We start from the raw sequence: 23,198 nt of genomic DNA on the forward strand, positions 1-23,198 counted from the left end.
ATCCCTCTCTACAACTGTGTGAAAGGAGTTTGTAACCCTGTGGGGGTCAGTCTCTTCTCCCTGGCAACCAGCAACAGGACAAGAGGACACAGTCTTAAGCTACACCAGGGGAAGTTTAGGTTTGACATTAGTAAAAAGTTTTTCACAGAAAGAGTGATTGGGCATTGGAATGGGCTGCTCAGGGAGATGGTGGAGTCATCGTCCCTGGAGGTGTTTAAGAAAAGATGGGATCTGGCTCTTAGTGCCATGGTCTAGTTGACATGGTGGTGTTAGGTCACAGGATGGACTTGATGATCTCAAAGGTCTTTTCCAATCTAGTTGATTCTGTGATTCTGTGACTTGCAGTCATGTGCTACGGCCATATGGGGATCAGAAATCCTGATTTTATGGTCAGCATGTCCTTATGGAAAATAGGCTCACTGTGGCACAGGTGACTGAGGCAGAATGAGTGTGCAGTGTGGCTCAGGGAATGTGCTGTGCTTTAGCCTGCCCTGTGATTCTGTGGGCATTTAGCAGGGTGGGCATGGCTGCAAGGCTTTGGTGGTTGCCATCAACATGTTTTGCTGCACAAGAGGCAGAAGCACTCACCTTTGAACTAAAACAATAATTCAATTCCCCACTTACTCAATTGCAACCTGTCCTCAGGGGGAAATCTTATTTATTGAGATGTCATCCACATTATTCCTCAGGAAAAAAATAGGTGAAGAGGAGAAAGAGGTGTTTGAGTCAGCAGTCTGAGGGTCAAAGGAGTTTGAAGACTAATAAGCAGTCATTGCAACAAGTCATGCTCAGAGACTCAAGTGTGAAGCGTGGAGCTGACCACTAGCAGAGACCTTTGATAGGACAATATGCATCAGGGTCCCAAGTCCCTGCATCAGCAGTGTTCCTATAACCTCTAGCCCTCCAAACTCAACTCCAAAACCTAAATATTTGCCCTGAAAACCATAAGATTTAAATTAACCTGATGTGGTGTTCAAAACTAAAAGCTTGATTTAAAAGTAGGAAATTTACAGAAGCACAACTGAGAGTTAAATTTTTCCTGTGAAGCCTTTATTTCTGGTACTAATGTTTAAGATGGAAAAAACCCAGCTTGACTTCCGGTTCCCCAGAGTGAATTTGTAGGCCTGAGATTTAGAAGCAAAAGTAATTTTGCTGGTATATTGAGATATTTAACCTGCAAATCTATAAGAGAAGACAAAAATGCAAACCTCACAATGCTTTGGTTGCATTTATTTAGAAGAAAACCCCATTTAGAAACTAGAAACAGTGCTAAATGCCAGTTGTAAGATGCATGCTTTAATGGTGATTTCCTGCTACCATCTGTTCTGTAACAAAAAGGCAGTCTCAGTTTCTGGGTCAGAAATACGGCTCTGGTGGTAACTTTGTACTTGGAGGATGTCATGTGCTTTAAACCAATTCACTCCTGTGGTGCTGTGCAGTAGGAGATCATCTGAGAAGTTTAAGATAACCCAGGACAATTTAAATCACACAGTTTTAGCAAGGGTCTGTTAGTTTTAAGCACTAGCACAATTTGGCTGAGGACTATGTGTAGATTGATTCTTCAAAGGTTGGTGCACATCTAATTAGGACCTGGAGGCTTGCTGGAAATGGTTTTATGTTTATTCTTTTTCAAGACTTCTTTATAAAAGTTTCTACCTGGGAGATACCTTCTAGTTTATACCAAACTTTTGTAATGGTGAAATTTAGAGGACAGGATGATCATCCTGTCTAAAACTGCAACTACAGCCTCTTGGAATATAAATCTGTTGTCCCATTCTTCATATTATTGATCTAATGAATAACAGCTTTTTGTAAAAGATGTCACACAAGTAATCTTCTGAGTTAATAGCATACTATATATCCAAAATTTTTACAACCAAGTTTTTAGAGGTACCTGAAAGGGCAAATTATTCCATTGCCACAGTGTGTGATCTAATGGTTTTGTATGTATGGGGTTTTGTGGGAGCTGAAATACTTGCTTTTTATTACCAATTTTCTGAAATTACTCTTCTGACCTATTTTTTTGTCCTGTTTTTGTTCTTTTTCCAAATGAAGTTCATATATTCTTCATGAAAAAAAGATACCAGCTGTTAAATGTTTTCTTTTGCTGGAGTACTGCTTTATTTGGTTTAGTTTGGGTTGTTTAGAAGAAACCCAGGAGATCAATATTTACAAATATCACCACTTTGGAAATGAATTTTGAGTATTTTAAGTAAGGGTGGAAATGTCTTGAAATTGGCATAAGAAAAGCCACCAGCATTTAGTGAGGATCTAGTCTTCCTATGTGAAGTCTTCCTTCCTCTCTCTACTGGCAGCCTAGGGAATGTAGAATCCCCAGTGTGTCTTGGAATTCACTTGCAATGGGATGTTTCATCTGAGAATATAGGAAACCCACAGGACATACAGGGTGGTCCTAATTGCCAGTCTGGTGTTGGCATTGTCACCCATCTTCTACAAGAGTCAGGGAGCACTGAAATTCTACATCTTCTACACAAGACTCGAGGGAACCTGAGATTACAGCCCCTGCTCCTGGGGAGTGGCATGTGCTTTGCCTGGCTGGATCGCTAGGTAAGCACAGACATGCTTCCCAGGGAATGGACTTCACTGACTCCTGTTTCCCTTCATCTGTGGAATGAGTGGGCATCTTGGAAGCCCCTCTGCCTGTCACCAGAGCCCATGCTTCCTGGGATGGTGCCCTGTGGGCTGGTCCACTATCCTGATGCAGCACAGTGGGCCTGTCTCCTTCCTTCCCATACCAGTGTCAGAAAATCACTTGTAACTATTCAGGGACTGGAGTCCTTATGCTTGTCTGTCTTGTCTTGTCTTGCTCTGGATCTTCACTTTCAGGTTCAGTGGTGGCTTCCCAGTGCAGTTAGCAGCCTGTAATGTTGATATGTGGACTTAGTCACCTAATCCCATTATGCTAGAAACAAACTGCTTGGATTGCGGTCTTTGACATTCAGTGCATTTTTCTGGAACTTTTTGAATAATTTTCTGTCCTCTTTTTTTCTTCTATTACTCTTTGAATGGTAGTAATTGAATCCTGTCTTTATTCAGAGAAACATGGTCACTGGCTCAGCAAGGCTGCACATACCACAAACACTTGTGAGTTTACCTTGCTGTATTGAAAACTGAGGACAGAATCCAAATGGAGAGATTAGAGTTAATCCTTGGAAGTAGAGTGAAGTTCACAAATTGTTTATTTGACAATTTAGTTTATTTGTGTTGTAGTGCTAGGTTTGGTTCAGCAAGCTGCAGCTTTCCCTGGGAGCTCAGCGGGGCTGCTTAGGGCAGGGCAGCCATTCTGCCCTCCCATAGCCCATTTCGGACAGCTCCGCAGTTTGGCTCCCACCCGCTATCAGCTCTACAACACAGTGACGGCGAAGGAGGCGAGAAGGGTCCCTCCACAAGGGTTTTAGAGGATCTTTAATCTTACATCTTGTCCCACCGAACCCCAGAGGCCGAGAGACCTCATGATCCGGGTGCAGGGGGGTTTTGTCAGCTCGCAGGGGCGGTACGTGGGCGGAGTTGGGCACAGGAACCAGTAGCGAGAGCCCAAGGGAGTGGCCAAGGCTAGGGGCAGGGGAAAGGGTGGGGGGGGAACAATGTGAAAGGCATTTAGTAAATGAATCAGTGAGAAATACAACACCACATATTTGTCTAGTTGCTGCCATCCTATATAGTCCACCTGTTCCGTCTTGATAAAGTGATCATTAATTGTTCAGAAACATGCCTCAGTTTTTTTCTGTGCTGGTGCACACAACTAATGCATGTCATTAATGCCATCCAGAGGGAGCAGTTTGGAAGATGAGAGGATAATTTACTCACCATGTGCATTTAGTCCTTAGCTCCCTTGCTGAGGTTCCCCTGCTGATTTGGATTCTGTTTTCTTATATAAACCTGCCCTACTTGTGATAACCAGAAATGTAGTGAGCATACTAGTTTAATTCAAGGATAGGATGGTACAAGTTCTGGTTTGTCTTTGGAAATCAGAAAGCTGAGTTCTGTTTTAATCTGCAGACAGATGCCTAGTTCTGGCATTGCTACCTCAGTATGAGTTGAGAGCTACATTAGGAAGCACTGTGAGATAATTACAATCACTAAAATATGAATAGATTTTATATTAGAGAAACCAAACACTTTGTACAACAAGTAGATAATAGTCATCCAAATGCTCAATAAACATCCAATAATATAAGTGGGAAAAAAGCTTAAAAATCAGTTGATGTACAGTGATGTACATCTTATTAGTGTAGTCTGGTCTGTGCTAACACCATCATAAGCAGTAGCAGTCTGTAGGGAATTTGAGTAGATTTCAGTGAAACATTTAGGATGAGGGGAAAAGTCCTCCTCCTTCATCATCACTGGAGACACTGTCCAGAGGATGAGGCTCACCTGGGACCCCACGTCTACCCTTACTGACTGGCCTTCAGGGAGTTTTTCTCCCCCTCTCTGCATTTTCCTCTCTCCTGTTCTATTTTCTCTTCCCTTCTCTGCTTTTGCTTTTGTTTTTTTTCTCCTCAAGATTACTTTGTCTATTAGAGTCGATGTGTGTCATCAGCAGTGGATCCTGCTAATAAATCTTTGTGCACATTCCCCTGCCTCAGCATCCTTTGTGCAGCAGGGAAATTGATGATCAAGGCTGAAGGAAAAAGCTGTAAGAGAAAGTGAAAGGTGGTAATTCAGACAGGTGAAAGCTGAAGAGGAAAGAGGGGTCAAGGTGCAGGACTTCAGACCAGACATAGTGCTGGTATGGATATGCTGGTGTGGTTGTTCTGATTTCTGTTATCAAGGTGCTCTTGCTGAGGGTACAGTTTGTAACAGGAAAATTATGGGATACTTTCAGCATTGTCTACAAAATTGCAGTTTTTCTGGGATAAACGCATCTGTGCAAGGACACCGGGGCACTGGTATGTCAGGCACAAGGACTCTTAGTGCCAGCAAATGTTTGTAGGGGACTAGTGTGTGTCTGTGCATGTTGAAGAAAGCAGGATGCCCACAGAGGCGCAGGCTTGCATCCTCAGCAGGATCCAGCATGTTTCCTCTGACAAAATGGCATGCAGAATGTATCAAAGTTCTTCTTCAGCCCCTGAATCACTCTGGTCTTCTTAGTTTGCTTAAGTGTCTGTTAAATTGTTTCCCCTCCTTCCTGCTGCAGCGGGTTCCGGACACTGTGTTATCATAGAATCACAGAATTGTTAAGGTTGGGAAAGAACTCCAAGAGCATCGAGTCCACACACGCAGCAAAGGGAGCATCCCAGTCAGTGAGCGCTCCCGAGGCTGTGTTAGCCCAAAGGCTGGCTCACGTGCGGGTGCCGCAGAGCTGAGATCCCCACTGTGGGGTGAGCTGGGCACTACCTCACACCAGCAATCCCTGCCTCTGCCTGTCACTCCCAGCAGAGCTCCCAGCACCTATCAGAAACCTGTCTGCAGATCTGTAGGACCAGGAGACTGTAAAATGACCTATTTCCACATTTGCTATTCCTTTTGCTTAGAAAAGCAGACTTAGCTCGATCCTTATTTTTAGTTTTGTTTCTCTTGTGTGTATGCTAATTGTATATTCCATGGAAAATTATAACTTGGGGACATTCACAAAGAGATACAATATCAAATATAGTGTTATTTTTTTCTATTCATAAGTATTTGATAGAAAAGAGCAGGTGTTATATTTTGTCTTGGAGCAGATAACATTCAAGGAAGAAGAAAAGAAAACCTTTCCTTTTCCCATGGGTGCAGGACTGATAAATTATTCCAATGATAGATAAGGTGAGAACTCACCCAGGTAACAAACCTTTGGGAAAGAAAATCACATAATAGAAATAGTGGTAGTAATAATAATAAAAAAAGATGAATGTATGCTTTCACTGCTAAAATCTTGTTTGGATGCAGAGCTCCAAAGCTTTGCATGTTATTCATTCTGAAAGAAAACTTTTTATTGCCCTTAAATTAAAAGAAGCAACAAAACCAATCTACTGTACAAATGGAATAGATTTGAGGCTTTGACTGACAGTAGATGTCCCAAAGTCTTTCATTTTTGCTTGCTTTTCTACATTCATATGTGGCACAAAATACTTATATTCCAGTATATAAGAAGAATGTGTAACTCCAGCTGTCTTTGCATCTATCAAATAAGGAGAATAAATATCCAAATGCTTCTAAGACCTAAGAAAATTCTCAGGGGAGGAAGTTGAAATAAGAGGAAAGAAGCCACATGCATCTCCCTTTTGTTTCCATTGGCCTGCTCTTGATAATGAGGAATATTCCTTCAGCATGTTTCTCCCACTGCTCTTGAGCTACTCTTAGTATCTAATAAATACATCACATACCCAATGAGTTGTCGAGATTCATTCAAGGTTCCTGGTCTATTACACAACATCTCTAAGCACATTCTCAGAGTGCCTGGCTTGGGAATTATGCCACAGTTTCTACCCCAATTTTTTGGTCACTCTGAACCCTCCTTTTCTTTGATGCTCCTTGGTCCATGCTTGGTGACTTGCTGGCTGCTTTTGCCAGGGTCTGCTCTGCCAGAAGCTGGGTCTGCTGTGCAATCTGCTGTCCGGTGCCTGGGATCTGCTGTGTGGCTGGGGCTGCTCTCATGGGCTGGGGGATGGTGAGAAAAATCCATGTGGAGAGGTTCACCAGTGAAATCCACACCTAGACCCTGGCCAAGACAAAATTTACCAGATGGTCTGGGTGTTGGCTAGAGTCTGTCATTGGAATAATTCTGTCCAGAACAGTAAAAAAAAAATCACTGGCTTTTATGAACTAGATCCTGGGCTCTGTGCACAGACTTACACTGTTTAAAAAGTTTTGTCTTGTTCACTCCACCCAATCAATCAATATGAGAAAAAGAAATGATTGAAAGTTGTTTGTAATGAAATACAAGAGAATTAACTCACAAAATGGGTCCACATTCTTATATATTCATGCAGTCCCTTGATGATTATATCTTTTATTGATATCTATCTGAATTGGTGATGAATCTCTGATGTGTATTCTTCACTCCAGTGTAATTGAGCCTTACCTATCTCAGGTATATTTAGATAACTAGCTGGCTGTGGTCCTGTGCAATTGGTTTTAAATTAATGCTGGATAGCAGAATAGTTGCTTGTAGCATAAAATAATAAATGGAAGCAGCTCTGAGGTCTGCTCAGGAGCATTTTAGAGATCATTGTTTAATCAGACCTTGAGGAATTGGGCACAGATCTGTGCAAGTCAATGGAATTGCTCATGCAGAGCTGAGTGGGGTATAGTGAGCTACAAGCTGGGTTTGCAAAGCTTCTGAGTGCACAGAACACCGTCTGAAATAAGTCTTTCTTGTTGGTCTTGGTTGAACATAGGGAAAGCTTTAGATACTTTGAAATTTGCTAGAAAATAATGAATGCAAAGGTGAAAAGCTGCTATAATGGAACAGAAACTATTAAGGTATTTAGGACACTAAAAGTACATAATGGTAAATAAAAGTCTGAATCTCTGCTTTCCTTGGCCTGAAACAAAGACTTAAACATAGTTGTCCCTCTTTTCTGAAGTCGACACAACATAATTTGCCATTTGGCTCTTCTGTTAGGTAATTCTTCATCTACCCTCTGACATGGAAAACAAATCTAAGACATGTTTCCAACACAAAAGTATAGATACTTCATTCTGGAAATCTTTGCATGAAATGTTTTGTTAGAAATTAGGTTAAGCTTAGCATTTTTTTCACCTAGCTCACTAGTTCATCCTTTTGCCTGTAAGGCCTCTGACCTGTGTCTTCAAAGCAACTGAATTTTATGTTAGGCATCTAGTGACTCTTTGGAGGTAAAAATGAGTGATAACTTGTGATTTTAAAAGTTGGAAGTTTTAATATGGATGTCAACATAGATGTTTAGACTTGACGATATAGTGTGTAGCAGCTCATTGCATCTTCACCAGTTGTGGAAAAAACTCCATTGTATTTACCCTGGGGAAATGATGCCTTTCTGCTAATGTCTGTATATTAAAGACAAGGATGGGCTTTTTAGCAAAATACTCAGGATCTACTCTCTTTCTTGGACTGATGGATTGTAAATAGGCTCAGAACTGAATCAGGGATTTTGTGTTGTGTTGCTATTCATTAAGTAGACTGAAGTAAAAAGAAAGGGCTGAAGGTCTGAGTTGCTTGGCAGGCAGCAAGGGAGAAATACTGAGCTTGCAACTCTGCCATTCAGTTTAAAAATGTTGAATGCATCTGACAAAACGGAACATTATTCCTGCCTGTTAACATTCTCTCTAAAACTTCTGTAGTCTGACTTTCCCCAACAAAATGTGAAGGTTTCCCCTCTTCTTTGGGCATATCCTGGAAGATACCTGTTGTTTCCACCTGCCTTTGAACTAACTAAGCTACAGCTCAGTTAACAAGACTCAGTTTTCCCAGTTGTATAATTTGAACTGGTCAAGCAGGTGAGAAGAGGAATAAAAATAACTGAGCCAGAATTAAATTTTTGTGGCAAAATTTGACATAAGGAAAATGTCCTTTTATGGGTTCTAGCTGAAGAGGAAGGTATATTTTACAAACGCAAAGGAATTTTTGTTGAACCATTCTTGTCCATTTTTCTTGAAGTGAAAGGAGAGAGCCAAGTTCTGAAGCAATTTATTTTAAAATCAAAATTTGACTAACAGGTTGCAAGGAATAAAAAATAATGAAAGTATGTCTGTGGACTAATTTGTGTACTTGGAAGGTTTTGTCAGTTATTTCCTTTGATGGCATCCTCTGTTTACCTAAGATACTATGCAGATAAGAATGTTTCACTTTCTTGACACACAATAGTACAGATGTTTAATGTCATAATTCAGAAATTTTTAAATAGTAGTATTTTAGTAATATTTTGCAGACCCTGATGATGATTTTGAATTCTTACACTCTTGATCTGTTGATAGCTTTTTTTCTATCTGATCAGTGGTCCAAACATTATAAAATAGGGGTGCTATAGTAAAACATTTACACTGACTTTCACATTTTTTCAGTGATGGGGCTTTCTTATTGTTAGAATATTGCATTTCACCTTATTGCCTACTCTTCTATCCAGTTGCATACTAAAATTACTTTTTAAATAGATAAAATATTTTGATGTTAAAATTATTAAACTTACTAACAGTAAGACTAGTGCTTGTACCAAGCTCTGCCACAGACATTTTGACTGGTCCTGAGCCTCCTTCCCTGTCTGTTAAAAGGAAGGGGGAGTGTTGATAGTTCCTCCTTTCTCACATTCTTCTTCTAGAAGAAACGTATTTTACAGAGTGTTTAAATATAACTTAGATGCCACCATATCAGAAATTTAAGTACATGTTTTTAGCTTTGCTTAAAAGAGCATAGATATATGCTATTTAACCCTTTCCTAAACCAGGATCATGGACTGAAGGTTATTCAAGGTAAGAAGCATGCTGAGTGTGCCTGGGCTTGTACCCTATATAGGGGCACCTGCAAGGAAAGAGAGTTCAGAAGGCTTGATTGGTACAAATGGTTGTGAGGGGTGTTTAGTACAAGGCCACTTGGATAACCACCACACACTGAGAACATTTTGTTTTGTCTTGGGCTCTCTTCAGAGAAGGGACTTTTCTTCCTGTCTGCAAACACTTTCACACATTGGCATCACTCTTTAGGCTGTTCTGGCACTCTGGACCTACATCAGTTCTGCTACCACAGTGTGTCTGGAGGGTGGGCTGAGGTTTCTATTTATCACACTGAAGGATTCATTTATGGTCTGTTTCTTTGATTTTATTATGATTGTACCAGGGTTGCATGTGAAACTGCTCTGCAATCCTGTTAAATTTGGAATGACTTTGTCCCTCTGTCCTGCAAAGGGGGAGCAGCAGCTGCTGTCAGAAACTACTGAGACATTGAGACAGTGAGTTCTTCCCTGTTTCTGTCTTGCTAAAGTAATGGTAAGCCAAAGAGCCCAGCTGGGAGTCAGGTCTGGTCTGGTCTCTTTGCCAGTCAATGCTGACTGTGAAGATGGTGTAAATAACAACCCTAGATGCAGTCCTGGCAAACATTGGCTTTATTTGTAATCTGTATGGAAGTAGGATACTTGTTTCTTTGCAGAATGGGGTTGTTTATGGTTGGAGTTGGTGGAACAGAGGGTAGACTGTAATTTTACTTAATCCCATGCTTGAACATTAAAACTTCTGGGTTTTTTTTCCCCTGGGGAGAAGATTACCTGTTTGGCTTAACATTCAGTGGCATTTACACTATGTCTGGATGGCTCACATAATTTCATTTTCAAGTCTGAAACTAGTTTTGCATTTTGAATCCTCTTTCTTCCCCCAGTGCTCAGAAGGGAGCTGGAGATTGTTTTAGCTGTCTCATAACTTATGAGCAGTTGCATTATGTTTAGTTTTAATCAAGTTGTGTATAAATAAAATGCTTGCTCTTAGGCATTTCTCCTTAACATAGAGGAGCTAGGATTCACATTATTCCGCAGGAAATATGAATTGATAAACACACATTTTTCCTCAATATCTGATTAGTAAAAGCCATGTGAGGGTAGTGAGGATTAAAACTATCCAAACAGCAAAAGAATTAAAAATCTGCTAATATTTTAGTTATGCAGGGAAGAGACTATAACAAACTGCCTATCCCTTCTGAAAAAAAACTTATTTGTATTTTAAAAACTCTTAGTTATAGTTGGTAAAGCTGAGTGTTTCCTTCAGGGACTTTGTATGTTGAATCTGATTTGGATCAACTCTGTGTGGAGCAAGGCATCCTTCTGGAAGACAGTAAACATACCTACATTTATCTTTCTTATGGGGAATCACCCCCCCCGCCCCAAACTTCTTAGAAAGGTACTGATGCTTCCTTTTACTTCCTTTTAATTCCATCATTTCTAACCCGTCTTCCTTGGTATTTATTTTCCAGTATAAACTGTGTGTGATTGATACTGTGGGGTGACTAAAAATTAAAGCATGATGTAACTAATTCTAATTGCACTTTCATTTGTAGCTCAAGCTGTTGTCTCCTTATGTCCCATGAGATCAAGATCTGTCATCAACTGTGAAGCCAATTTCCATCAGACATTTTAAACAAGTCAGAGAGAGTAATGTGTGCAAATCTGTAAATTAAAAACAAAAAAAAGAGTTCCTCTCAGTGTTGGAATTAATTTCTTCTTGTTTTTTTCTCCAGTCTCATATACCATGGAGAAAGTGTTTGATTCCAGATGAGTGGGTATGTGAAAGGGTATGTTGTCCCTTTAGACAACTTGGTTCAGTTTTGAGTGTAGATGAAAGCATGCTTGACATTTATTTCCAAGACTGTATTAGCACGCAGGGCTACTCTATTCAGTGACTGAGTTTTGTTCATGCTGAGAGTCAGAGCAGATATACCTTAGAACCCTTTCTTACACGTCCTAAAGAAACTGTACTTGGATTTCATTGGCATAGCATATCAGGCTTCAGCAAGGTAAACTTTTTTAAAGACTTATGCATATTCAGTAGTGGATGTCAGTGAGTGGTCTAGTATATTTATTGTGATGGTGAAAATGGAAGCTTTCAGAATGTGTTGTGGAATTACTGTGCTCAGAAGCCCATGGAACAATACTGGTTCTTTTTCATACCATACCAAATCATCTTTAGAATACAGAATTCCAAGGTAGGTAGTTTTATTGCACAGATATAACTTCAGTGAACTATCAAAAGCCCATATCTACCTCTGGCAAATTTTGTTATTGTTCCTAATGGACAAAGGATCAAATCTTTCTGGTATAGATTCTCTTCTGCTGTGTGGAAAAGGAAAAAAAAGGAGGATTGCTCAGGTGCCATTACTGGTGGTGGGGCAATATGCAGCTCAAAGCTGAGTGTTTTATGAGTTTGCAATAGCTTCCATACTGCCAGGACTGACTGCCTTCCTGTCAGTCCCCATTGCTGTTTTTAGAGATTTTTCTAAAGATGATGCTGAGAGTCTGTTTCTTCTGAGAGCTCCCTTTACCTGGGGGATTATGAGAAGGAGGGAGGAATGTAGAACTCATTTCTGCACACCATGAACACGACTGCAAAAGTAGAGCATTTGGCTTTACATACTGTAGATATATTAAGCTGCTTCTTGCCCTCAGAAACTCAGAAAATATATATATCAAAGTTAAGTTCCATGTCATTTTGATGTCTGCTCATGAATACCCTGAAAAAGTGTCATGGTTTAACCCCAGCCAGCAACACATCCCCACACAGGCTCTTGCTCACTCACCCCTGGTGGGATGGGGGAGGGAATCACAAGGGTAAAAGCGAGAAAACTTGTGGGTTGAGATAAAGACAGTGTAACAGGCAAAGCAAAAGCCATGCACACAAGAAAGGCAAACCAAGGAATTAATTCACCACTTCCCATAGGCAGGCAGGTGTTCAGTCATCTTCAGGAAAGGAGGGCTCATCACACATAGCAGTGACTTGGGAAGATAAGCACCACAACTCTGAATATCCCCCCCACACTTCCTCCTTCTTTTCCCCAGCTTTTTATGCTGAACATGATGTCATATGGTATCAGATATCCCCTTGGTCAGTTGGGGTCAGCTGTCCTGGCTATTTGCCCTCCCAGCTCCTTATGCACTGCCAGCCTGCTCACAGCTGGGGCAGTGGAGAGGCAGAAAAAGCCTTGACACTGTGTAAACACTGATCAGCAATAACATAAACATCCCTGAATTATCAACACTGTTAACATAGCCCCACACTGTGAAGAAATTTAACTCTACCCCAGCCAAAACCAGCAAAAAAAGGCATTGCACTGCTGGCTTTCAGTGTACTGTGAGCCAGAAGTCTTCTTTCCCAAAAAACATGCAGGCTAAATCCAACAGAAGAAAGAGATGATGTGTGGGAAGGACATACAACATAAATACCATCACTGTGCACTGAATTCACTGACTGCCAGGTGAGGCCCTAGGTAATTTTACTATTTATACCAGTTTTTGGAAGAAATCAAGCTAAGCAGAATGGGACTGGTTCTGGTGACTCTGAGCCCATGCCTCAGCTATCCCAGACCTGTGTGGAGCTCTTCCCAGGGGCAGCTCTGTCATTGCTGGAGATCGCAAAGGGGCTGCCCTCTCAAAACCTCTTCACTGAAACATAGATCGAAAAGGACAAACTTTTGCATAATACCTGGTTATAATATGTGATTGAAATTTTTAGCATTCAAAATTTTTGAAGGAATAGAAAGAGGTGCTTGTTTTCCACCTCTACTTTATAAGCTTAACTGAGCCTATAAGCACTAAGAACGGGTTGACCTTGGAGTCGTGGAGGATCCTGAATATGGAAATTTTTTTTTGTTGTTGTGTTTTGGTAGACTGTCTCTAGCCCTGTAGTTCAGGGCTTGTCCTTGTATTGGTGTCCTCCCTTATCTTTCCTGAGCCTGAACTATGCTCCAGAAAATAAATTTTCATGTGGGGAAAATGTGTTTCCAGTCCTTTAGTTGCAGAGGCAACTTTAAAAGTATAAGTGAGTTAAATCTGTGTGAGCTCCCAGGCTTTCTGGCTAAATCTAAAATGAAGATATAACCAAGCTGTCTTTGAACTGTGTAGAGCCCGTATAGCAAGAACCGTGTGCTGAATTAAAGTAGCTAATTAGCTGTGATGAAAAGCTGATACACAGGGCTGGGTCAAGGCAGCTGCCTTGCTTCTGGACTGGCTTGTTCTGAGGAGCCTCAGGGTTCTCTCTGCAGCACTGCACCATGCTGAGCAGGCACACCTCCAGCAGTGAAAGGTTGTACAGCTGCAAGCTGCCACTGCTAATCTTATTGAGGGGCTGTCAGAGACTGCATCCTGGCTCCTGGTCAGGCTCTGACCCTGGAGCGCACAAGGCTGCTTCCTCTTTTCATCCCTGTGCTCTGATTTCTTCAGAAGTGAAAACTAAGCAAGGTCCAGGAGGATCCCAGATCTGCAGTCAAAATCCTGGAGTATGTGCTGTTTTTTTCTTGGTGATTAGGCACAGCCTCAGGCAGCCAGGGTGGGAGTGATCTCATTTAACTGAAGGTGTTGGAAGGTTAGATATCAGTTTTGGACCGGTTGGTCTCCTCAGAAGGAGAGAGGCAGGTACTTCCAGTGAATGCTTTATCTCCCCTGGAACAGATGAGATGAATCATGCTCTGGAGGTGTCTGTCTTTCTCCACTGACTGCATAGAAGAAGCCTCAATGGTAACATTGAACTTGATGCTGGTCTTTGCGACAGCTGGAGTTCGGCCAGGTGCATCTTTTGATATTTGAAGTGTAGCCTCAGCCATGTGCTGAAACATTTGATGTTCAGGGTATTGTAAAAGAAGAGGCATATTCCTAGTCTGAAGATCTGTACTACCTAGTATAAATAACAGCTTGTTTATTGAAGTGATGAGAAGGTTATATGTGGGAATAAACTACCTGAGACCATTAAAGAAAAAAACAAACTAAGAAATCCTACAAAGCCTAGGAGTTCAGACAAATAAGTCTATGAATATAGCTGAAGCAATTGCACAAGTAACTAAAACTAGTTTCTTATTAGATCAAGTCTACATATTATGGGTAGTATTGCAGGGAGTATGCTGCTTTATTTTCCTTGGTTTGACTCTTATTCTAGCTGTATATAAACCAAATGCCTTTCTAGTTAATTTCCAGTAGGTAGCAGCAGTTCACAGAGTATTTTTTTTTCTGTTTTTTTTCAGTGAAGGTGCATGTGAATCAATGAGGATCGTAAAATGTTTCCTTTCCACTCAGAAAGTTCAGTGGCATTTTAATACATGCAATACATGCTGGTTTTGTCACCATAGCTAATTTCTGAGGAGTATTGATGAAGTATTGAATTTATCGTAAGACGGAGCCAGTTAGATGCACTTTTATTCACAACACCAAGGAATAAAAGAAAAAGAAGAGGAAAACAGGGCTTTTCTTAGTCAGTTTTTGTAAGTTAAAGTTATGTTAAGTTCATTAATTGAAAGAGTGTGTATTTTGCTTGGAAACTTGATTAAACTCAAAATTTGTTTTAGGAGCAAGAATCATGAATGATTTGAAATGTCCCAATAAACCATGTCTGACTTGTTGAACCAAAGTCCTCAGAGTTCCTGAGTTTGGTGCACACCCTGGTTGTGGCAAAGGGATCATTTCAGGCTACTACGTTGGAATGGCTGTGTCATCATGTACCTGTATCTCTTGAAGAGATTGTAGGGACCGGTTGGGAGCATAAAGGTGTGCTCTCACAGGAGTTGATGCTTCTTGGCTTCAGCCACCAAACAGACCCTTTTTGAACTTTTTTTTGAGTAGATTAAGAGCTGATTTTGGGGAAATGATGAGAAAAATGACATTGTTACTAGATCAGATCTGTAATCAGATCCTTAGAAGGTAGTAAAATAAACTATGAAATCACAAAGCAAGCCATTAGCATTCTTATGTCAAACTGTACCTTTATTCTATCTAAACTTCAAATTATGTTTAACACGATTTGAATAATTTCTTTAGTCTTTCCATTTGTATAGGTAATTTTATCTACTGTAGGTTTTTCAATATGTTCAGAATTAAAATCGGTACTCACTTGTAATTGTCTGAAATTCCTGCATAGCATTTTTCCTTGGTGAAATTGGTTTCAGTGGAGTTTGGCAGAGGCAGCATGCTGTGTACAAGCACCTCACTTCCAGTAACCAAAGCCAGTTGCATAGAAGTTAGTCTTCTTTCATATCTGCAGAACAATTTTGGGAATCTTAATCCAAGTCTGTGTTCTGAAAGTATGCAAGATCTTTATTCAGCAGATTAATACAAGATGAAAAGCTTTAAAATGAAGGTCAATTTCTTAGCTTTTTTTTTTTTAAGTACATTTAGTTACTGCAGTTGCTGTTATGTATTTATTGCAGCAGTGAGTTTAAAGCTGAGATGTTATATTCATGGCTTAACTGTTAATGTTTTTTTGTCTTCAGACCTTTCATGAGTTGTTAGGAGAAGGATGCTGCATATGGTGGAGTCCTTTACCGGGCAAGCAGTTCCCCTGACATAAAGGATGACAAAATCTGACTGAGTGGAAATAAGATTGAGTTATTTTTGAATTGTTTGAAATTCACAATTTATGAAGTTCAATACAAGAGACTGATAAATGACTGAAATCTTCATTTCTGGTACTTGGCCTAAAAATACCTGAAGGCCAAAGCAAACAGCTTAATGTGCAGCATGCTCAGGACTGAGCCTGGTCTGAGATTTGCTTTATGATGACCTGACCTGTCTCTCTGGCCTATCCTTATTCCAGTTACTAAGCAAATGGATTAATTATTTGGGCTTACTTTTTTTCATGTTTTTGAAAACACTGAATACATGACAGGTTATTTGCATTAATCAGCTATATTAAAATATTAGGAAAATGTGAACTGCTTCTTTCTTGTACAGTAATCAAACACTGATTTCATCATTTCTCGAAGCTTGGTTGGATAGCCACCATTGAGCTCTGCCTCAACCACTTCCTGTGCAGGGACCCCACCATCTTTGGGCTAGTGTGTAGAGCTCTGATTTTAAGCAGAGCAGAAAAAAATCCACTTAAGCATTTAAAATAATTGTTCAAAAGTGTGAAGGACAATTGAAAAAGCTTTCAATTGGTGGATGTCTTTCTCGGCTATGTTTATCAGAGCTTAATTGCACATAATTAATAAAAATTTTTGCTCAAAAATAAAATGGTAGTCAATTGACCATCCAATAATTGAAAATCCTAAATTGGTCAAATTTGATCCCAGTAACTAGATCCTTATTCCATTATTTTTAATAGAGTGACTGAACCTGCCTCATTGTTCCTGTTTCTGCAAGCAATTAAGCAGTTAACTCCACATATAAGCAGGGAATAAAATACATGAAAAAACTTACATATAGAAGCTTGGAGGATTCTTCCATACCGTTCTATAACACCTGTGCAATTTTTTTATTCTCAAAAAAAAAATATTGTTGATATAAATTGATTTATTCTCAAGCTCCACAGATACATTAATAAGCAGATCTCTGTGTGGCAGAGTAGACGATACATTTAGGTGACAGCAGCAGTACATTTTAAGTGATTTATTCTAAGTATATTTAATTACAGGAACACATTAATACATAGGTAGTATCAAGCTAGATTGGAAGACAGAGACTGGTAAAAATCCAGCCAGCTGGTTGCATTTTGCTATTGTGGAATATATTGATTAAAAGGAGAAAGTTAGAAGTAGAATGAAGCTAGAGAAAAAGTGAAATTAAATTTTACATTAGAATAGTAAATTTGATGTTTAGAATGGCTTCTGGCTATCAATTCAAAATCCAATCCATATGGAACAGGGGACCCTTAGAATTTAGAAGATTATAAATCCTCACTAGTGATTTCTTTTCTCATTTTCATGAGCCCTGCCCCTGAAGATTGCTAAATGCTTCTCATGAAAGGAAGAGACTTAAGCCACAAGTATTCACTGAGCATTTATATTTGCATGTAGTATTGACTAGTGATTTTTAGAATTTGTGTACACCCCTCTCAGAATGGAATATAAATCTCTGTTATTAGCAGAGGCAGCTTCCATGTATTTACGTGTCTGGAATTCCTCATGGATAAACTTCTCATGATTATTTTGGTGAGCAGCAGCCACTGCATTTAGTGAGATGGGTCAGTGATATGGGTAATTCAGCACTTACTCACCACAAGGGGAAAAATAAAACTCCTCAGCATAATGGGTAATGAATGTGTCTGACTTCAGTGGCTACAAGGGGCGGATGGTGAATCATCTTCCTGCAAGACTGAGTATAGCTTTTTTTCCCCCAATACTTTCTGACATCTTTCATACTAGAGAATACATAAATCTTTTTTTTTATGCAGCTTGGTTTTAACAGCATCCAGCAAGTTATGCTGAACAAATCACTCCTATTTGATGTCTGTTTTTAAAGAGTTTATGATTCTTTCATGCAAGCTATTAATTGTTACAATTCCAAGTGCACAGTTTCTTCTATATTCACATAGGCAGTTATTTTGCATTGTTTTAAGGAAGTGATTGATTATAAAAGACATAATACATTAGGCCCTCGATGTTACCTTGGAAGCTACGGAGTTTTCCCTTCTTGTTTCAGAATGGAGGCACATAACTTCTCTCCTAACAGCTTCAGAATTCTTTCAGTGTACACAGTGCTAATTTCTTCTATTGCTGACTGCTGGTTTTGCTTTCTGTGTCCAGATGAGTTGATCTATCCCTCAGAAGAATACAATCTGTTCACTTACAGCGGGCAATTTTGTATCAAAAACATACCTTTGAGTTCTGACAAATTTTTTAGCATCTGTCATGCAGTAAAACACTATCTTGGTCCATGTTCTTGCTCTCTCCCAATCTTACCCTCTCCCTGTGTTGAGCAGATTCCTTTTTCAATCTCTTTCTCGGTACTTCCAGCACTCTCCAGCGTAGTTAGTGGTGTTTATCTGTGACTGACTCTGCTGTTGGGCAACATGACTGCCACTGTGCTGCTTGGCTCTGGACAGGACTGCCATGTGGACTGTGTCACACATCCAGTGACAGCATTTATAGTGTTTTCTTGTATGATAATGTAAAACTTAGTGTAATTGTTTCAGTCTCACTGTTTGGTCCAGAAAGTTGCATAATTGGTATTAATTACTTATTAGTCTTATTTATCTGGGATAGTCTTAGTGTAATGAATCGTAGCCCCTGATGAGGTCCCACAAAACAGCATAGGGTTTAGAAAGCACAGGGAATCAGGTCTTGTTTTTGACTCCCACAACACAGTTTTTCAGTGCCAAATACTGTCAACCTGCAAAAAATAAGCATATATATATTACATTTATTCATCTGCTCCTCTTGATTATCTCAAAAGACATGTCAGTCTTGAGCTCTGAGCTGGATTCTTACCTGATGACAAGCTGATGTGGAAGTCATCTGAGTTAAGAAGAGAACAGATAAGGTCTTGATGCACCATCTCAGTAAAGGCTTGGGGTAGGAGCTCATGGGAGCCATCCAAGCTGCAGGATCTAACTGGCAATGTGAGCCTTTATTACCAACCTAAATCCTTTCAATGAAAATCCTAGGTGCAATTTGTAGGTGAGAGATCACTTGACTTTGAAAGTCTTCCTGAAGGACACAGCTCTCACCAAAATGCAGTATAATAGCTCTGCTTTGGGACTCTAAAAAAAAAGGGACTGTCAACTTGGTGAGAAATTGCTTATAGACAGAGAATTTTTCTTAAAGCAAATTGATATTTATTGATCATTCCTTTTACAGGAAGAAAAATGCTTTGTGTAGAGTCTTCACAAAAGGCCCTTCAACACAGGACCAGGTGAAGTAGCTTTGTTCCTCTCTGGAATGTAAGCTGATTTTATGTTTTTTCTTCTTTATCAAAAAACAGTTTTTCTCCATGTGGTTTCATTTTCAGGGTCAGGGCTTAATAGGAATTTGTGTCTGAGATTTTCTCTGATTCTAGTTTCCACTTTAGAAATAAATTATATTATTGTGATTATATAAGGAATTGGTCAGTTATTGAGCTCTTTAGCAGTTACTAAAAATATAAACTAAAACTTTACAGAACTTACTAAAGGATATTAAAAGATCTGATTTAAAGGAAAGATTGTTTTCTTTATCATTAAAACCCAGCTTGATGTTTGATGGCAGATCTGAGTGCTTAGAGAATGACAAAAATTGTTTATATCAGTGTTTGTTGAGCTTATCTTTTTAGCTAAGGAGAAACTAAACATAGTGAAAGGTAATGTAAATTAGAACTAGACCAGAAATTACATCAGGATTTTGTTAATTTGGGATTGAGTATGAAACAAATAGGAACAGAGTATGCAGTCCTTGTTCTCTGACCTCCTTCACAAGTCTGCATTCAGAATCGCTCATGAACAAAAGCTTCTCAACCAAAAGCTTATTACAACCAAGTATGTATACTAATGCCTTTGAACAAATGGAATTTTAGATCCAGAAGGCTGGAGTTACATGGAGACTCGATCTTACGTTAGGAAGATCTTGGCTGATAACCTTCTAAACATCTCAGATTCCTAGCTGTGATTGTATGTGTTGTAGTGGTGCTGAGTCAGCAGCACTCTGTGGAGATTACAGACCTATTATCACCTGCAGAAAGTTAATCTAGCAGTGCTCAAGGCTATAGGAGTCTAGCTTTTTTCTTGTCACCCTAAAATACTGATCTGGAAAAGACTCATTTGGTCTTAGTCCTTGGCAATGCAGCCGGCCATTTTAGCTACCCACTTGAAAATGTAGACCAAAGCATTCTGTGCACTAAAATTAATTGTGGTGAGATCACTGGACCTATTACTGGTGGTTTTATAATTTTTGCATAATCTATTCTGCTGATTTATATTATGAGACATGATTGTTTGGAGTATTGGAATTCGGAGAGTGAAGCTTTAATTTTTTTTTGTCCTCCTTCTGCTACCCAGGACATGATTGGTTTCTCTTTGATTCCTTCTTGGCACTCACACTCTTATTATTCCTCTTCCCTTAATGTTGATACATGCTTTTTGTTTCTTTTTGACCTTCAGAAAAACTCTTTTAAGATGATTGAGCTTAAGGCAAACCGAGCGTGAGGATGTGTCTTGAACGAATGCTGCCCAAGGGAGTGGGGAGGGTGGAGGGGCAAGGCAGCCTAGTGGAAACATTCAGTGTATTCCTTAATTATCTCTTCACAAATTGTTTTTCAAATGGTTCAAAAGAAGAACAAATATTTTGGGCAGAGAGAACTACTTTATTAATTTTCAATTTAAAAAAAAAATTCCCTTGAATGACCTCATGGGTTATTTCTTCAGTTGTGTTTATGCAACATTGTCTCTTTGGAATCATAATTTCTTTACGTAAAGAACATGATGAATTCACAGTGTATTTTTAGCCACATTTGATCATATAGCCAGACATGCCTGAAGCACAATAACATCGGTGCTGGCAAAAACCAGGTAGTTAAACAGGTAGGCGGTAAATATCTGCAATCATTGCTTGAAAGCTATCAATTATTTGTGTTCCCAAGTTTAACTGTTAAACTGAATATTTACCCTGCAAACTGAGAAATGGCAGCCAATCTAAGCAAGTAATTTGCTTTTCAGTATTAATTTTGCTTCTTGTGCCAGGCCCTGTAAATGTTTCCTCATGTATCATTGTGATGGTGCCATACATTTGAAATGTCAAATTATGCAGTGTGTGGTGTCAAAAGAATAATACTAGCAGCAGGGAGAGACAAAAAATGCCATGCAGAGAATAAATACTTGTTTTTGGTATCTGCCTTGCCTGGTGTTGCAGTGCTATGGACAGAGTAATCTAAGGGTTGTTCGAATGTATAGAAAATACATCCTTTTAGTCACCCCTTGGAGCCTTTTGCTTGTACTGAAAACAAATGGTTTGTGCAGTTCAGCTGCAGTATTTCTATCTTTCCCTATGCTCTTGAATCCAAAGTGAGCATACCAGAAAAGGCAGAAAAGTGCTATTCTTTTTAGTACTTATTTTCCAGTTATTGTTAATTCACTCGCCTTTTGTGAGATATTATAGTGCTAAAGCAAAGTAAGAGGTGAACTTACAGATGACTACATTTTACATGCAGTGCTTTATTCTGCTCTCCTGCCACCCCATTTACTATCAGATTTATACCACACTAGCACAGCAACTGAAGATTAAACAGGGATTAACCTTTTTGGTTATCCACAATTTCTCACGCTATTTGTAGAATTAATATAATTTACCACTGTGTTATTATTGTCCTGGTGGAGTAATACTTCTAATACTTCTATGGAGGTTAAAGAAGTCAGGGCTGTGTAACAATCTATTTATAATAATAAGAAAAAGGTGATCACATTAATATTCTCAAGAGGCTTCACAGGAGGAGGGCCATGTTATATTGTGTTTTGTCATTCAGACTGTGTATTTCTACCCAAAGTAAGAGATTCTGTTCTGTCTGTCCCTGGAGCCGAGAAATGCCAACTTGCTTCCACCATCCCTGACCCCTTTTCATGCCTCTTCCCACTCTGTCTGAAGATTTAAGAAGGAGGTGCAGAGCTATTTCTGTCAGCATTTTCTCTCATAGTTTGAACATTTCAGGCTGGTGGATAAGTTGAAAGGGCTGAAATCCAAATTTAGTGTCCTTGGGCTTGATTAATTTGCTCATGCTTGAACATCCAGTAGTGTCTGAGCTATTGAGAGTATCCAGCAGCCTCTGGAAGCAAATGGGTCTCACAGAGGTCTTGTGAAATATATACTGGCTCTGCAGGGATTTCTCAGATACTCTGGTGTATCTCAAGTGACACTAAGGCATTCAAGTATGCATCACCACACCAGACCCTAAATAATCAGTTTGCAAATTGGAAATGTATCTTCCATTTTCTGAATATCCAGTTCTGTAGGAAAGCAATGAAGAGGCTGGGAGGTTCCTGAAGGGAAAGCAATTGCCTGGAAAGATGTCTAAATGCCCACACTATTTGTCAGGTTCAGGAAACAAACACACAGGAAATTTTAGGCATTTCAACCAACTGCTTGTGTAGGTGCAGGGATGAAGTGGAACTGAACTCCTGTTGTTGTGGTGCTTCTATAACCTTACACATCTTACACAACCTTGTAGATAAACTCAGGAAACGTGGGCTGGATGAGTGGAGGTGATGTGAATAGCTGAATGGGAGGTGAACTGGCTGAATGTCAGAGCTCAGAGGATGGTGATCAGTAGTGTAGAATCTGTCTGACTGGGGATCTGTAGCTAGCGGTGTTCCCCAGGGATCAGGACTGGATCTAGTCATGTTCAGCCTGGAGAAAGGTACAGAGTGTATGCTCAGCAAGTTCACTGATGTTACAAAACTGGGAGAATGGTCAATACCCCAGAGTGCTTTGCTGCCATTCAGTGAGACCGGGACAGGCTGGAGAGTTGGGTGGAAGGGAACATAGTGAGGTTCAACAAAGGCAAATGCAGGATCCTGCACCTGGAGAAGAATAACCACATGCACCAGTACAGGCTGGGGGCTGACCTGCTGGAAAGCAGCTGTGTGGAGAAGGACCTGGGGGTCCTAGTGGACAACAAGCTGTCCATGAGCGAGCAGTGTGTCCTTGTGGTCAAGAAGGCCAGTGGTATCCTGGGGCGCATTAGGAAGAGCATTGCCAGCCGGTCAAAGGAGGAGATCCTGCCCCTACACTTAGCACTGGTGAGGCCTCATGAGGCCTCACCTGTGTCCAGTTCTGGGCTCCCCGGTTCAAGAGAAACAAGGAGCTTGTGGAGAAAGTCCAGCGAAGGCTACAAAGATGATAAGGTGACTGGAGCATC

General features: G+C 40.0%; 1 long non-coding RNA gene across 1 annotated transcript in view; it reads left to right on the forward strand.

Annotated features, from left to right (window-relative positions):
• Positions 1 to 19,239, forward strand: part of LOC138105265 (uncharacterized) — a 42,096-nt gene extending 22,857 nt beyond the window's left edge. Inside the window, exon 3 of the long non-coding RNA XR_011148435.1 lies at positions 19,178 to 19,239. This is a non-coding gene — a long non-coding RNA (uncharacterized lncRNA). The remainder of the gene's footprint in view (positions 1 to 19,177) is intronic.
• Positions 19,240 to 23,198: the final 3,959 nt, after the last annotated feature.

Source organism: Aphelocoma coerulescens, chromosome 2 (genome assembly GCF_041296385.1).
Source record: "Aphelocoma coerulescens isolate FSJ_1873_10779 chromosome 2, UR_Acoe_1.0, whole genome shotgun sequence".
Lineage (NCBI taxonomy): Eukaryota > Metazoa > Chordata > Aves > Passeriformes > Corvidae > Aphelocoma > Aphelocoma coerulescens.